Genomic DNA, 17,958 nt, shown 5'->3' on the forward strand with positions numbered 1-17,958 from the left:
GGAAAGATAGCATGGAGGTAGGGTTGCCTTGCATGCAGAAGGACAGTGGTTCGAATCCTGGCATCCCATATGATCCCCCAAGCCTGCCAGGAGCAATGTATGAGAATGGAGCCAGGAGTCATCCCTGGGTGTGACCCCAAAACAAAAAAATATGTTTCATATAGATGCTAAATTTCAATAAGACTCATCTGAAATTATTTAATAAAACAATGCTGCTTTAATAAAAGTGATTTTTAAAAGAGCCAGAAAGCTGTAGCTCAAGAATATAACCAACTTTAAAGATTTAAAAATGATAGTCATTACATAATTTATTATACATCATTTTATCATTGTTATATCTAAATTATTTTTGTTAATGAAAATGATGAAATTATTATAATCAAAAATGCATATATCATGTAGTCTATTATTCTTGTTACAAATTCATATTCCCTACAAATGAATATTGTCAAAAAATAATGTCCAACTGAACTTCATTTTTCAAATGACAGTGGATGAAAGTGTGCTGAATTCCAGATGTGTCTAATTCTTGATTACATATATATTCTACTTTATGTCTAATCTTTCTGAATAGTGAACTATAAAGCAATAGCTGTGCCATTAGGTTTGTGTGAAGATTGTATACAGGTACTTTCTATGAGTTACTTAGTAAAAACATAAATATTCTGAATATAATAGAATTCTGAGATCTCTTCCCTAAATATATCTTTCTAATTCTCTTTTCTATTAGAATAAGTTCATTTTCATATTTTAAAATGGCTATTCTCTTGAAAGGCAATTATCTCTTACCATTTTAACTTGGTTTGTGAGATCACTCAGATAACTTCTTCACTTCTCAAAGTATGTGTAATCTCTTGTGAACTTATTATAGAACTGTGGTCTCAAACTCTTCCTTGGGGCCTGAGTGATAGCACAGCTGTAGGGCTTTTGCCTTGCATGCTGTTGACCCAGGTTCAATCCCATGTCCCATATGGTCCCCTGAGGAAGGAATGATCTCTTAGTGAGGGTCATCAGGTGTGGCCCCAAAACTAAAAGCCGGAACAAAACAAAACAAAACAAAGCTCTTCCTTAAAGTCTTTTAAAATTAAAAATATTAATATAAGTAAAGACAACATTAATGATAAATAAGTAAAATTAAAATAGAGAACAATGAAAATAATGTAACTAGTGCTGAACCCCTTATTACATTAAATTTGGCAATTGTCTTGACACTGCTTAACCAGGTTTAATCCTCTGCATCCCATATGTTCTTCAAGCACTGTTTAGAAGTTAATTTGTGAGTAGAACCAGGAGTAACCTTGAGTATTGCCAAGTTGGGCCCCCAAACAAAACAAGCAGAATATTTTGTAAGATATAAGCAAAAAAAAAAAAGTTTCCTTTTTACTTTCTGTCATTTAAGCTACTTTAGAAGCTACTTGTAAATAGTTTACCTAGTTTGTGTAGTTATGGATATAAAATTAGAAAGACAAAATCAACCTAGAAACATCATTTCTTCTGCACTTTTGGGGAGTAAACCTATAGTTTCACAAAGATAAATGCTTTATCTTGGAGCTGCGTCCATGGCCAATCTAGAATTTTTTGTGTATATGATTCTGGTTTGGAGACTTTTAAATAAACATCCTTAGTTTCTTACATTTTGTAAGTTAATGAAACTTTTACAGAATAGGGCCAAGATAATGTTAATATTTTCTTTTTATGATTATAATATCCCATCACTAATAGTTATCTTTTATAGTAGCATAGATCAAAAAATTTTAATAAATTACAGCATTAAGGAATAAAAATATTCCTCTTTTACCCAACCTGTAGATAGTCATGCTTAACTTCTAAGCATTCTTGTATACATAACTACAAACAAAACAAAGTAAAACAATAACTTCCGTTCTTCAAAATACATATATGTATACATTAAAATGATAAAAAATTAAAGCAGAAATAAGGAATTAGCAATTCATTTTTAAGAACTTGTCTTTGAAAAGACATTGCTTGTGAAAATTATTCTATAGTGATATATGTGAAATATTAATATTAATAAAAATTAAGTTATCTTCACCAAATTTTTAAAAAGCATTTTTTCTGATGACTTTGGTAAAAGTAGAGTGTACTTTTTACCACTCAGACTAAACTTTAATTGTGTGTATGCAATTGCTATGTATTAAAATGTAAAGGTAGATAAACTCATATTATTATATATTTATGTAATATAAACTCAAGAAAATGTTATTTTTATTATATTATTTATGTTTTTTTCTCTTGTGAATGCTATGTATATTTTTCACAATATTCTGTTGGAATTATTTATATACTTTTTATACTGATTCTTGATAATTGTTTGCTTTCTCTTTCTTGCTCTGTTCACTTTGTTTAGAATTCCTTTTAGTCTGCATGTTTCTTGTTATATCTAGTCAATTTTATATTCTTTTCTCCATGGTTTGTGATTTGATACTTTGACAGAGAAATTTATTAATAATGTAGGCTCATAAAATTCTTACGTTTTTAATGCTAGGAAATTTTTCTTGCTTACATTTAACTGTTTAATGTTCTTAAATTTTGTATTTAGATAATCTAACTTTACTTGGATTTATTATTTCATATAGATAATAAATTCTCAAGCATCATTTATTAAGTAGTTCAATATTCAATTATTTGAAACCAGTACTGCTTTTATCATTATACAAGAATTCATATCTTCAGGTCATAAGCTGTCAGCATTAAATTCTCTATAATTACAATTTTAGCTTTGATGCTTGATTTGTGAATTAGTTTCATGAGTAAACAATAAAAATTTTCTTTATAATAGAAGTGAAATGATTACTACAGATAGAAATAATATTCTCTGAGAACATATATATTTATCTATATTTTTAACATTGCCATGTTACTTTTACTCAAAGTAAGGTTTTTATTTTATTTATTTTTAAGAGTTTTTAAATAATACACTCTTGCTCAAAATCAAACCATACTTTAGTATTTCTTTGTGCAAAGAAATGAGTACTGCATTCATTACTGCAGTACTAAGATGACATTCTAATTCCTTGGTGAAGAGTAATAAAATTTAACTAGACTTTTAGAATTGAGTGATTTTTGCCTCTTATTAGCTACATGATTTTGAAACAGCTCTCAAGTTTTGTGTTTAAAACTCATTTGATAATAAAAGATATTTCATAGAACTGTGATGAGAAAAAACTATTTAAAAACTTCACAAATTTGATTCAAATGGCCTGACTTCTCTTTAAGGTTTGTAGATCTTGAGTCATCTTTGAATTGTAATTTGCAGGGTTTTTTTTCCCCCCAAGAAATGTGAGTGGGTAGCACTTACATAACCTTTATTTTTAACACATTTCTATCTACTATTTTTAATTTCTAGTATGTCAATAACATTTTCTTATCATACCTTCTTTCTCCAGTCTTCCTGTTGCCTTTTGCTCTGTCCAACTTCAGATTTTTCTCCTTTTTTCCATGTTATAGCAGATCATTCCTCATTTTCTTTCATATTTAAGTGTCATTTTTTAAATCGCTTCTCAACAATAGATTCATAGGAGATAAAAGAGCAAATGTGATTCATCAATAGGTGTCCACACACACACACACACACACACACACACAAGCATAACCTTTTTCTTGAGTAATGCTTGTATCAATACTTGTATCTGTGTTAAAAAAAGTTCCAAATGTCAGTATCTTAAAATAGCATAGGTTTATTCTCATTAATGTCACATGTCCATCATAACTCCATTTATTGTTATCACCCAAGAATAGACTGATGGAGCAGACACCATCAGAAACTTGGCCAGTGTTGTACTAGAAGAAAAAGAAAGTTATTGGGTGGTTCTCATCAGAAATTAAATGTCTAACAGTGGAAATGGAGAGATAGCACAGTGGTAAGGCATTTGCCTCACACACAGCTGATCCAGGATGGACAGTGGTTCGAATCCCTGCATCCCATATGATCTCCTGAGCCTGCCAGGCGTGATTTCTGAGTGCAGAGCCAGGAGTGACCTCTGAGCACCATCAGGTATGACCCCAAAACCAAAAAGAAAATTGTAACAGTGATCTCACCCATTCTGATAATTCCACAGAGCTATCAGCCCAGACAAGACAACCTGACAAATATCAATGACCATTATTTTCATCTGGAGCTTGGTAGAGGAGTAAAATGTTTGCATAGGTCATTTTCATTGCAATGAGACATAAACATAGGTGTGATTTTTTTCATGTTTAGAATCTTTCAACTCTTCCCCAATGCAATGATGAGAAATGCCAAAACTTTCTAAAACTTTAATGATTCCTTGTTTTCCTGTCATTCTCTCTACCACTATCTCTTGGTTCACTCTTTTTCTGCTCTCACTGAACATATTTGTTTGAGCAATATAACAAATTTATTGTCTTCTGAAGATTTTAAATGTGATTATCACTTGAAAAACACATGTCCCAAGATTTCAGTTTTCACTATGATCTTTCTGTATTCTCATTTTAGTATTAGTTCATCCAAGCAACCTTCTTTGACTAATATTTTTATAATTTGCTATTTCTTTTCCTGTTTTAGTTTTATTCATAGAATTGATCACGTTTTAGTATTATATTCTACATTAAATACACAATTTCTTTGCTTCCAAATTTATTTATTTATTTATTTATTTTTCAAATTTATTTAAAGATTTATGTGTGCTATATTTCTACAGTTCTTAGTCAATACCAGATTAAAGAAGGCACCCTGGAGATAAGGAATGAAATTTGAAACCTTGAACAATATTTCAGCATCTAATTTATTAATCTTACTTTCTTCAAATTTCCATGATTTTTTCTATGCATAATTATCTATGTACATGATATATTGTTATAAATATTAAAATAATATTTTACTGATAATATTTTAGGGTAATAGTTTTGGTATTTTCTCTATATTGCAATGAAATTTTTTTGTTTATTTAGAAATAGTTCAAAGGTTTTCTGTTTATTTTTGCTTTTGATAATGATTTTTGGGTCCCACCAGATATAATCAGGGGTTATTCTTAGCTCTACACTCAGGAATTAATCTTGGAAGTGCTTTGGTGACCAATGTGATGTCAGGGATCGAATCCGAATCAGGGCCAGAGTGAGAATACAGTAGGTAGGACATTTGCCTTGCACTCGGCCAAGCCGGGTTCGATCTCTGAAATCCCCTATGGTCATCCAAGCACCACCAGGAATGATTTCTGAGTGCAGAACCAGGAGTAGTCTCTGATATCCAGCAGGTAAACCCAAAACAAAACAAAAAAACCCAAAAGCCAACTTCATGTATGCAATCACCTTACATGTGGTGTACTATTTTTTGTCCCACCGTTCATTATTTTATTTTATTTTCTCTAGAAGATATCATGTTTCATTTGATATCTGTTGGTTCTTGATCATTTATCCAATTATTAATTCATTTTTAAAACTATATTTAGCACCATGATTTACATTGCTTATAATACAATTGTTTCTGATATTCAATTTTCTAACCCCAATCTCTACCACCTGTATTATATTCTCTCACTGATTTTCCTTAATTTCCCACCCTATCCAAGCCTTTTCCCTAGCAAGCACAAAATAATTTAATTTATTTTGCTTATTAAAACAACATGTGAATCAAATTATTAAAAATGAGTTCAGTAAAAGAAAGTATTTAGAAACCACTGTATATCACAATGAGGTTATTAAAGTTACTGCCTGAGTACTCACTGAACTATTTGTTGCTAGTTGAGTCTCCTGAGTATTTTTTTTGTTTGTTTGGTTGTTTAATTTAGTTCAATGCTACTTTCACATCTAATTTGCTGTGCTCCTATTGGGCTGTCTGTATTGTGAAATTTTGAGGAGGTATCTTAGGCTGTTTACGTGGTGGAGTGCTATAGGAGCTTCAGAATTTGTAGAACAAATTACTGTAGACAATTATTGACCCACCCACCCTCCCGAGGGGACCTAGAATTTTCAACTCAAAGACCTATGTATAGTGAGTTTCATGGTCTTGGCTTGTCATTTCTGTCTAGATTTGTAGTAAAACTATGAAGCTAGAGCATTGTTTACACGGCAGCCACTGTTGGATGTGGCGTCTTCTGGCAGTATGAGGAGGTGGAAGAACCGCCTGCCTGCACAGTGAGAAGAACTGGAGCTTTAGTTGAAAACCAGTATACCTGGGCGTTTCATCTACTTTGTTTCTCTGCAAAGATTAAACATGAAACAGTGAAGTTGGGCTGTTTGAATGCAGCAGCTATGATGTGTAGAAAAAGCTACAGAACATCAGCAGGCCAGGAACTCTGTCTGCCATCCTTCCAAGTAAAAAGCCTTGTTTACATGGTGTTGGCTCTGGAGTGAGGGTTACTGACTCATTACCCTCCCCGTGTTCAAGATTTCTGTTTAATCAAGGTATAATTTCCTTTACCTAGTAGTAATGACAAAAGCAAGAAATAAGATCAAAATATTTCCACACATTAGAAACATTCGAATCAATTTAAAACATTATTAAGCGATAGGGAGATTCTTCCAAAAACTGAAAATTGAGCTCCCATATGATCCAGCTATACTATTCCTAGGGATATACCCTAGGAACACAAAAATACAATACAAAAATCTCTTCCTTACACCTTTATTCATTTCAACACTATTTACCATAGCCAGACTATGGAAACAACCAAGATGCCCTTCAACAGATGAGTGGCTAAAGAATCTGTGGTACATATACACAATGGAATATTATGCAGCATCAGGAGAGTTGAAGTCATGAAATTTTCCTATACAGGATGTACGTGCAATCGATTATGCTGAGTGAAATAAGTTAGAGGGAGAGAAATAGATGCAGAATAGTCTTACTCATCTATGGGTTTTAAGAAAAATGAAAGACATTCTTGCAATAATTTTCAGAGACAAAAGAAGAATACTAGAATTTCCAGCTCACTTCATGAAGCTCACCACAAAGAGTGATGAGTGTAGTGAGAGAAAATACTACATTGATAGCTATCCTAACAATGTGAATGAGCAAGGAAAGTAGAAAGCCTATCTAGAGTACAAGCAGGGGTGGGGGGGTGGGGAGGAGGGAGATTTGGGACATTGGTGATGGAAATTTTGCACTGGTGAAGAGGGATGTTCTTTACATGACTGAAACCGAACCATAATAATGTTTGTAATCATGGTGTTTAAATAAAGATATTAATTTAAAAAATAAACAGCATTGAAATTTCAACTATATATATAAAAGACTCAGTTTAATGTGTTTTCTGTCCTAGAATTCACAATAATGATTTTTGGGGTACAAAAGATAAAAATGCAATTTCATTAAATGTACATATATATACACAAATATACTTCTATATACTATAACTTTACTGTGGGCTATAATGTATATTGATAAAAATTAACAAGGGTGAATACTCATTGTAGTAGTTACAGACATGCTGTTCTTGTTATTTTATTGCTTTTCCAACTTTTAGTTGGAAATAACAACAACAACAATGTTCAGGGATATTGAGAATATTCCCCAGGACAATCTTCCAAGTGGTACAATTAAATGCTTGCATCCAATCCTGAGATGCTGCTCTTGCCAAGCAGTACTGGATGATCACCAAGGCTATTGGTGGTGCTTTGTGTTGGAGAATGAAGTTTAGAGGTATAAGGAGTACAAGGAAAGATATAAGGAGTACCATGACCTTGAACACTCAAAGCATATTCTCCAATTGTGTGTTATCTATCAGTCACTGTTGTTTTAATTTTTAAGGTAAGCATACACAAAATAGAATGTGTCCATTTAAGAAATGGATTGATCAGTTATGACTGATCATGTGTCACCATCACAAGCAATATTGCTGTTGTAGTTCACATTATTTTTATTACCATCAAAAGTTTTCCTGAGCTTGGAAAAAATCTCAGTTGGTAGAGCCAATATCGAACATGTGTGAGGCACTGAGTTTGATCTTCACTGCTATATGACCTGCATTGAGCACTGCTAGATGTGACCTTAATGGCCCTAGGCATCATCTGATATTACAAGTTGAACCAGAATTGAACCAAACATCACCTGTACTTGTAGGCCTAACATCAGTCTTCTTCACTCCTTCATTCAAAATAGCACACTAAGAGTGGCCCCTGTATAATTATTTCCTTCATACATCTTGCCACTTGTGCCCCAAACCATCAGAAAAGTATCAAAGTTTCTATGATATTTGGGACATTAACTTCACTAGAATATTGCTCTTCATGAATGATCACTATCACTTTATAGAAATCTATCAGAATGTTGGGGACAAAGTGGTGGCACAAGGCATAAGATATCTGTCTTGTGCACCCTAGCCTAGGACTGACCGCAGTTCAATCCCCTGGAGTCCAAGATGGTCCCCCAAGCCAGGAGTGATTTATGAGCGCATAGCCAGGAGTAACCCCTGAGTGTCAAAGGGTGTGGCCCCAAAACAACAACAACAACGATGACGACAACTTCAACAATAACAACAAAGAAATATAGCAAAATGTGCTTGGTACCATGAAAAGACCTTGGGGTTCAACAAAGAGCATGTCTGGAGCCTGTAGTTGTTCCCATGACTGTACGCTTCAAGGGTGGAGAAACCCTGTATCTCCTAAGCCAAGGGAATTTCCTTTCTAATTTCCCCAACAATTATTGTGTCTATGCAAAACAAAACAGACAAAACAAAACAAAAACCTTGCCACAGCTGCACAACAGCCCCCCTTCCTTTTTTTTTTTTTAAATTTCTATTAATGTTGTTGTTTTTTGCTGTTTTTATAGTCGTTATGTTTTTTTGTCATTGCTTCTTTTGATCTCTTTTCCCCCCTTTTTTAAATCTACCGTATTTTCTGGTGTATAAGACGACTTTTGAAACAAAAAAAAGTCAACTGAATATCGGGGGTCGTCTTATATGCCAAGTATATACTGAAAAATGTTTCAGTATGCTGCTAAACGAAAATTGTCTGAATATTGTCACAAAACGAATTTCCCAACTCGATCCTGCACCAATCACTGCAAGGCTGCTCGGACTGCCTCTTTAACTCAGTCAATCCAAGCAGGCTTTTGATGCATGCAAATTAGACAATGTTCTGGACCCGAATCTACACTGTCAAAAGCCTGCTCAGATTGGCCAGAGTCAGAGAGGAAGTCTATTACAGTAGAACCTTTGAACTTTTGCTTGTTGTGATTGGCTCACTGTGGTCCATCCAGTTGCAGCACAGGAACGTTCTGTCTGATACAGCGAATATAGGCCTAAACCTATGTTTTAACTGCAAAATTAGGGGGTGGTCTTATACACCCAGTCGTCTTATACACCGGCAAATACGGTATATATGAAGCTTGTTGATGGGGTCCTTCCAGCTTTTTTTCCTCCAACAGAAAAACAGAACTTGAATGATCTTGTTCTGACTCAAAAAATGAGGGGGGGGGGGGAAGTAGATGGTATCAAGAGCAAACAATCACAAGAACATTGAGTGGGAATAAAAAATGATCAAATCTAAAACCAAACCCAAAATCAATGACAACAGAATCTAGATAACCCAGTCTACAGCAAGCTATACACAAAGGGGACCTGTTACAGTAGCAGTCCAGGGGACACATGGGTGGGCGGGGGATGGGAGTGGAATATGATGTATGCTGGAGGGAGGACAACACTGATGGTGGGAATGGCCCTAATTCACTATCACTATTTACCTTAAATATAACTGTGAAAGACTTGTAATTCACATTGGTCACAATAAAAAATATTAAAAAGTAGATATATTTTAACCTTGAGGGAGGATGATTTTCCAGATTAGACTTGCTGGATTAAATTGTATGTGAGTAACTTTGTGTTTAATTTCAAAATTGTTTTCAAAATGTTTTGTTCTGGTCTGGAGTAATAGCATAGCGGTAGGACATTTGCCTTGCATGCTGCTAATCAGGACAACGAGGATTTGATCCCAGCATCCCATATTATCCCCTGAACCTGCCAGGAGCTATTTCTGAGTGCATAGTCAGGAGTAACCCCTGAGCACTGCTGGGTGTAGGCACAAACTCACCCCCCCCAAATTAAAATGCTTTGTTTTGCTCCATATTTTTTGAGAACTTCCATTGTTTTATTTCTTCAAAACACTTCCTAATGGCCTATGACTTTAGTCATTATATTGTTTGTATAATGTTACCTTATTGCGGTTTATTTATTTATTTTATTTAGTTCTTTTACTTATCTGCCAGTTCCATACTATTTTTTCTAAAATATCTGTTCAAATTTCTTGACCATTTAAAATAAATTGGATGTTTTTTTCTTGTTAAGTTCTCTCAGTACCTTGTATACTTAGATATTAGCCCCTTATATGATGGATATTGGGAGAATAGCTTCTCCCACTCTGTGCATAGCTTTTGTATCCTAGACATTATTTCCTTTGAGGTGCAGAAGCTTCTCAGCTTAATATAGGTCCATTTGTGTATCTCTGCTTCGACTTGTTTGAAGAGTGCTGTTTCTTTCTTGAAGATGCCTTTAGTTTCAATGTCCTGAAGTGTTTTACCTATGTGTTGTTCTATATACCTCATGATTTCAGGTCTGATATCAAGGTTTTTAATCCATTTTCATTTGACTTTGGTGCATGGTGTTAGCTGGAGGTCTAAATTCGTTTTTTTTTTTTTTTCAAGTGGCATTTCAGTTTTACCAACATCATTTGTTGAAGAAACTTTCCTTACTCTATTTTGAATTTCTTGCCTTTTTATCAAAGATTAATTCATTGTATATCTGGGGAGTATTTTCTGAATACTCAGTCTATTCCACTGATCTGAGGGTCTAAAACCCCATCAAGAAATGGGGAGAATTGCTCACTTTAGCAGCACATATACTAAAATTGGAACAATACAGAGAAGATTAGCATGGCCCCTGCACAAGGATGACACGCAAATTCATGAAGCATTCCATATTTTTGTCTCTAGTCTTTTTTAAAAAAATGGGGAGAAGAAATGAATAGACAATTTCTCAAAGAAAACATACAAATGGCCAAAAGGCACATACAAATGGCCAAAATGCTCGACATCACTAATCATCAGGCAGATGCAAATCAAAACAACAATGAGGTACCATCTTACACCACAGAGACTGGCATACATCACAAAGAACAATATCAGTCTGGCAGGGATGTGGAGGGAAAGGACCTCTTATTCATTGCTGGTGGAAATGCTGTCTAGTCCAGCCCTTATGGAAAACAATATGGAGATTCCTCAAAAAACTGGAAATTGAGCTCCCATTTGGTCTGGCTATACCACTCCTAGGGATATACCCTAGGAACACAAAAATCCAATACAAAAATCCCTGCTGCACACCTATATTCATCACAGCACATTTTACAATAGCCAGATTCTGGAAACAACTAAGATGTCCTTCAACAGATGAATGGCTAAAGAAACTGTCATATATATATTTATATATAACAATATATAATATATTAAATATAAATATACAATGAAATTTTATGCAGCTGTCAGGAAAGATGGTCATGAAACTTTCCTATACATGGATGTACAATGGAATCTATTATACTGAGTGATATTAGTCAGAGGGAGAAAGAGAGACACAGAATAGTCTCACTCACCTATGGGTTTTAAGAAATATTAAAGACATAAGTGTAGTTAGAGAAATAACTAAGCTGAGAACTATCAGAACAATGTCAGTGAATGAGGGATGTAAAAAGCCTATCACGAATGCAGGCAGAGGTGGCAGAGGGAAGAGATGGGGGCATTGGTGATGGGAAGGTTGCACAGGTGAAGGGGGTATTCTTGTTATAAATGAAGCCCAACTACAATTATGTTTGTAATCACGGTATTTAAATAATAAATTTAGTTTAAAAATAAAACAAAATAAAATGGATTAATCATCTTAACAGTGAATGTAGAAATTCTTTTTATATTCTGGTGCCAGTGTATTTGTTGTACAAATTGACAACATCTCTCCAAGTTTTGATTTGGCTGTCCATTTTAATAATGTTGTATTTTAATAGATAGAATTTTAATTTTTATAAAGTTGATTATGTTAACTTTATCTTCATGGTTTTTGTTTCCATGTCTTTTGTAAAATAATTTAATTTAACTCAGTTTTAGAAGGAAATTTCCCCTAAATTTTATTCTAACATATTTTTTTAATTTTTAAGTGGAATTATGAAGTAGAAACAAATTTGCATATATTTATGTATATTTTACATATGGGCTCTATTGTCTCTTTTGTAATATTGATTCCAAATCCATGTCAACGATGACTCTAGATTAATATTAACTTGAAATCACATAATAAAAATCATCTTGCAGTATCCGTTTCTAATATTGCTCCATTTATTCTAAACACTTTACATTTTATAAATAATTTTATTAACCAGTCTGTACTTTATATAAAAATATACTTCTTGAGCTTGAGGAGGTAGTATAGGGACAGTGCATTGTATATGGCCAAACTCAGCCCATTGCCACACATATATGATTTACTTAGCACCAATAAAAGTGATTCCTGAGTAGAGAGAGTCAGGAGTAAACCCTGGACACTGCTGCCTCAAAGCAAAACAACAACAACAACAAAGATAAATAAATAAATAAAAATAAGAAATATTGTTTGTGGTTTCATTAAGACTGAATTGAAAGTAAATAAATTTGAAGAATTTTCATCAGTGATATTGAGATTTCTAGTTCCAATTTTTATATAACTATCTCTTCTATTATTTCTCTCTAAAATTTTCTTCAAACATTAATCTTGAACTATTGAACAATTTTTTGTTTTTGTTCTGTTTGTTTTGTGAGTGGGACACACCCAGCAGTTTTCAGGGTTTACTCCTGTTTCTGCACTCAAGAATCATTTCTAAGGATGATTTTTAGGGACCATATATAAAGAGGGCATCAAACCTGGCATTGTTGCATGCAAGGCAAGCACATTACTAACTATACTAATGCTCTGATACCAAGTATTTTACATTTTTTACACTATTGGTAATATTCTTTACTTATGTATTACTTTTTATTTCTACTATATAGAATAATTATTAGTATGTGCTTTTTTTCAGAAGTTCCTAAATCTATTTGGCCTACTATTCTTTTTCAGAAAAATGTCACTCAATACCCTTGGAATTTACCTTCTTTTAAGAACAGAAAGAAAGCTTACATCCTCTTCTCCAATTATTATTAGCAATCCTCAATATATTTCACTGCCCACCTACTCCAAGGAGATAGCACTCACTTAACAGGTATGGATTGCAGTCTCTCAGTGTGTAGTTTCAAATATTTTGTTATTTCAAAAAAGATATCTTAAATTCTATTTGTTCTTACGTTCATTTGCTTTATAAATTTGGAATTCTTCATATTTCTTCAGATAGTTTTGTTTTGAATATTAAGTTGACTCTATCATAAAGTTGTTTTTTTGTTTGTTTGTTTGGTTGGTTGGTTGGTTTTGGGGCCACATCCTGTGATGCTCAGGGTTTACTCCTGGTTATGCGCTCAGAAATCGCTCCTGGCTTGGGGGACCATATGGGACGCCATTAGATCGAACCTTGGTCCGTCCTAGGTTAGCCTTGTGCAAGGTAAACGCCTTGCCGCCACATCATCCCTCTGGTCCCTTCTTTATCAATCCTAAGTTTTATTTATCATTTTGTCATTTGCTTTTAATTTATTTCGCATATAAGTTTTTATTAAATCTTTAGTACTTATAGGCTCATTAAAATCATTGAACCTTCATCACATTTGGGAATTCTGTTTCCAAAAAAGAGGCGTGTTTCGTGAGTTTTGAATTTAGACACTATGGGTTATCAGCTTAGAGTTTCGCACATATACCAGTCACAGAAAAAAGTTACTTCAGCCAGAGGGTGTTGAGCAGCTTCTTGAGCTGAGCCAGAAAAGCATTTCCTTCTTTGCTCTTTCCCTGCCCCTTTTATTAGCCAGAGTTTAACATAAATCACCTGAGGTTCAGGGTTGATGTAATTAAGGTTACTTGTACTAATTAACTCAGAAAAGGTGAAAGTAAAAAGTGATTTTACAGGTGTCTGACAACACGAGCCAAATAGGAATTTATCTAGCTTGAACTGTCAATTTTTAAAATGAAATTAAATTGCTCTATCTCTTTTGTCCTAGAGGACACATAACACAGACCTCTTACATAATAATGCAAAGCTCTACTTTGAAGTGCTAGTCTCTAATTGGGGGAACTACTTTCTAGTTGAATAATATCTGTGAACTATGCTGTGGTTTTACTTTGTCTCAGGCTCATCAGTCATTGTGCCCATTACTACCTTATTTATAACACAGAAATGTCATCTCATACTGCTAATATTAATATTTCTCAACCTTCCTACTTGTGTTTTGAAAGGTGTTTTTTGTTAAAAGGTGGCTTGTGTTATGGCCTTTATTGCACAGTTATTTTGTCAATGTTATATGGACTATATTTTGCATGTGATTTAACTCAATTTAAAACCAGCAGCATGAATTAGGGTCGTATGTCAGGAAGACTAGAAAATATATTTAGATTTAGATAGGTTTACTACTTTCTGGGAGAAACTAAGCTGGTCACCTCCTTCCTTCAGTCAAATTGTAACACTTTTAGTTTTTACTTTGCAAATATCTCTTCTAAGTTAACATACCAAATATATTTATCAAGTAACATAATCCTTTGTTTATTTCAATATAGATTCTATTCATTTTAATTAATTTCATGGGGTGTTTGAAAAGTTTAGAGAATACATTTACCAGGGGTGGTGAACAGGATTTTTACCCTCACTCAAAATGGCAAAATGCAATATGTGTTTAATATATTATTGTTAAAATTATATGCATTTGTGTGAGTGTTTGTCTGTTTTGGCAGGTCACTGCGTGGTGTGGCTCTCTGACTCTCACAGTTTAAAATTTTGGCTCTTTGTGTCGAACTTGTTCGCCACCCATGAATATATACTATTTATGTTATGGACCATCTTAAATTTAAAGGTTATTTCCCCCCTCACAGAATTGTTGAGCCAATATATTATATTTGGAACTTGAAATAATAAAAGATGCACTGTGTGTTTATATTTTTTTATCTTGGCCTTAAGTTTATATTTGTTATATTCGCTATTGTTTAGAGTGAACTCTGGAAAAGCTAAAATGTGGTTCACAATAACTAAAATTCTCAAAAACCAGAATTGAACAGATCATGAGATTTATATATTCAAAGACTTAATATAAATGTTTTTACAAAAAATAAAACAGAACCTGAACTATAGCTCAAAGGGCTATAGCATATGTCTGCCCTGTACTAGCTTTTGACTTCAATTCTGTATCAGAATACGTGATTATTGTCCTGGTGAAACCTAAGAACTACTGGCTTGCCCACTATCTGTCAAACTACAACCAACCTTTATAGCCTTAAATATTACCCTCTTTTAAACAAATAAAATGGCATAACAGTACAGAAACTAGTGGATTTAAAGAGAGAATTACTTGTTCCCATTCACCGATCTATATTACTCAATCAGATTAGACATGATCTTTTTCTATCCTTAAACTACACTCTCTTTTGTTCCTCTGTGAAAATCTGTAATATTTTCTGTAGAGTTTTAGGGAGTTTGTATTCTCTATGTAAATAAAAAATGAATGCACCAACAGTAATATTTTTTAACATATTTGGCTTTTTGTTATTGCATGCATAAACTTTAAGTAACTTCACAGCACACCCAATAATACTCAGGGAATATAACTGGCTCTGCACTCAGAAGTCATTCCAGGTAGTGCTCAGGGGCCATATGGGATTCCAGGGATCAAACGTTGGTTGGCAAAGCACAAGGCACATGCCCTACCTGCTGTGTTATAGCTTTAACCCTAACTTCTGTATTTTTTAACTTTGTTGACCAGGACATTTTTTTTTCATTTTCTCTACTTATATAATTATAAACATTAGATTATATATTATTAGATATTAACCTAAGAAGATAAAAGAAAGTGTATTTTAAACAGTGTGCTGTTTATAAAAAGTATATTCTAGGTTTTGAAATACGAAGAAAAAAGCATAGGTAAGTTTTACTTTATTAGCCAATATGACATATCAGGGAGTTCTTATATTTATCATGTGGACAACAAATAACAGCAAGAAATGTGTTATCAAATCACTCAATTCCACATTGCTTCATCCCTATTGTCTTTTGCCACAATACCTTTTCCACTTCATGTTGTATTTCTGCATAACTTTGGCTAGGCATCCCCATTGCCTTTGCACTGTGAACTGCAAAGACTGACAGAAAACACTGACTGCTTTAATATCGTGACTGACATAACCTTAAAACTCTGTGAATACACGTGGCAGTTTGACAGTGTGACTGTTATTGGTAGAGAGGTTTTGCCTAAGTGGGACAACTCCATTTTAAGATGCATGATCTGTGAGCCCCAATTAAATGCACATAGTTGATAGTAGTGCTTTAGAGTAAAAAAACAATACATGATGTCCTATAAAAATGTCTATTTGTCTTATTGTTTCCATGATTCAAAATGCATCTGTTTCTCCAAAGTCGATTAGTCAGTCTAGGCATCCTATAAAATATCAATGCAAATATGGATCCTCTGTATACGGGTCTCAGGAGATTACAGTTTGCCTGCAATGCTGCTTTTTTCTCCATCAGATCAATACAGTCACACTTTCTTTTCCACTCTGAAAACTAAAAATGATATCAGAACACAGAATTTCTTTTTTTTTTATTTTAAGCAGGAAGTAACATATGACCAGAACTCAAGACAAAAAAAAAGTTATCTGATAAATACTCACGAACTTAGGAAGAAAGTTATTTTTTTTTATTACCCACTAAGCCACGATAAGGGTTATTATCATGAGATAATCATTCCTCTGGAGCAATACAAGACAGGGGACACAGCTGAGTGCTATCATGCCCATGGGATGTGATTAGCTCATGATAACAGCATCCCCTGGACTCATTGCTATTATGAAATGTCTATTCCCACCCATTTTCTATATATAAATAAATGATTTTGGCGGACGGATTCAATTCCCACAAACTGCAAGTTTGCATTAAAATGCTTCAGCTGTGAGATTCACAGATATTAATCTACCCTTTTGGAATGTTGAACAGTCAATCAGAATCCTTCTTCGTCTCAAGCTGTTTTATGATATTATTACAATGTATTTTGTGGCGGAATGGCGGGTAAAGCAAGTTTCAGAGAAATAGGCTTGTTTGGGCTCGATTTAGTTGCTTGAGGGAAACCTCGGCATGAAATGACTCTGCCTGCTCACTAAGGCATCCTAACTTTCTCATTATATTTTTTCCTGCCTGACTCAATTTCTTTGCTGTGTTTTTAAAAGTCTGAAACTTCATTCCTCTAACTAGATTAATAAAAGAGGTTTTCTCACTTCATATCACAGTATTGACAGGAGAAAATACTGCCCTGATAGAGTGAAGTCAGGACATGCTAGATAAGATTCTGAGATTTAAAAAGTAACATAAAATAAGGTTGATTTGGAGCTTAGTAATCAATGGAAAGTTATAAGTATGATCATAGATTATTGAGTATGCTATATTATCACCTCAAATTATAGTATTATATAGTAAATTTATAAAAATTGACAACTTAAAGTTATTTCATTCAGATTATATATTTTGATTGATAATACTTTATTTCATGGCGTGCTTATGAAAAATGGAAGCAAATTTATCATAAAAATCTTAAAACAAAATTTATCCTATTATTTATAAAAGGTTTTTCGCACACGTGTCAATAATATTAGATCAAATTTTTGGTATAAATAGATACATATATAATTTACTGGTGAAAAGTTCTGTCCCCAAATGCTTCATTATTTAGAATAGTCAGATTCTTCTTCAATCTAAAATTCAGTGTTCTGAATTTTTATACAATCCATGAATTCAAGAACTCATCAGTTAAGCAATATATTTACAAAGGAATATAAAATCAACAGTAGCTAATTTTGTACCGTCATTTCCATAACTCACTCTGTTTTCAAATGAGATGTAAATCAAGAC

General features: G+C 33.5%; 1 non-coding gene across 1 annotated transcript; it reads left to right on the forward strand.

Annotated features, from left to right (window-relative positions):
* The first annotated feature begins 10,791 nt into the window (after window positions 1-10,791).
* On the forward strand, window positions 10,792-10,898 carry LOC125996649 (U6 spliceosomal RNA). Its single transcript, XR_007491331.1, has one exon. It is a non-coding gene; the product is annotated as a U6 spliceosomal RNA (small nuclear RNA).
* Window positions 10,899-17,958: the final 7,060 nt, after the last annotated feature.

The sequence above is a fragment of the Suncus etruscus genome, chromosome 18 (assembly GCF_024139225.1).
Source record: "Suncus etruscus isolate mSunEtr1 chromosome 18, mSunEtr1.pri.cur, whole genome shotgun sequence".
Lineage (NCBI taxonomy): Eukaryota > Metazoa > Chordata > Mammalia > Eulipotyphla > Soricidae > Suncus > Suncus etruscus.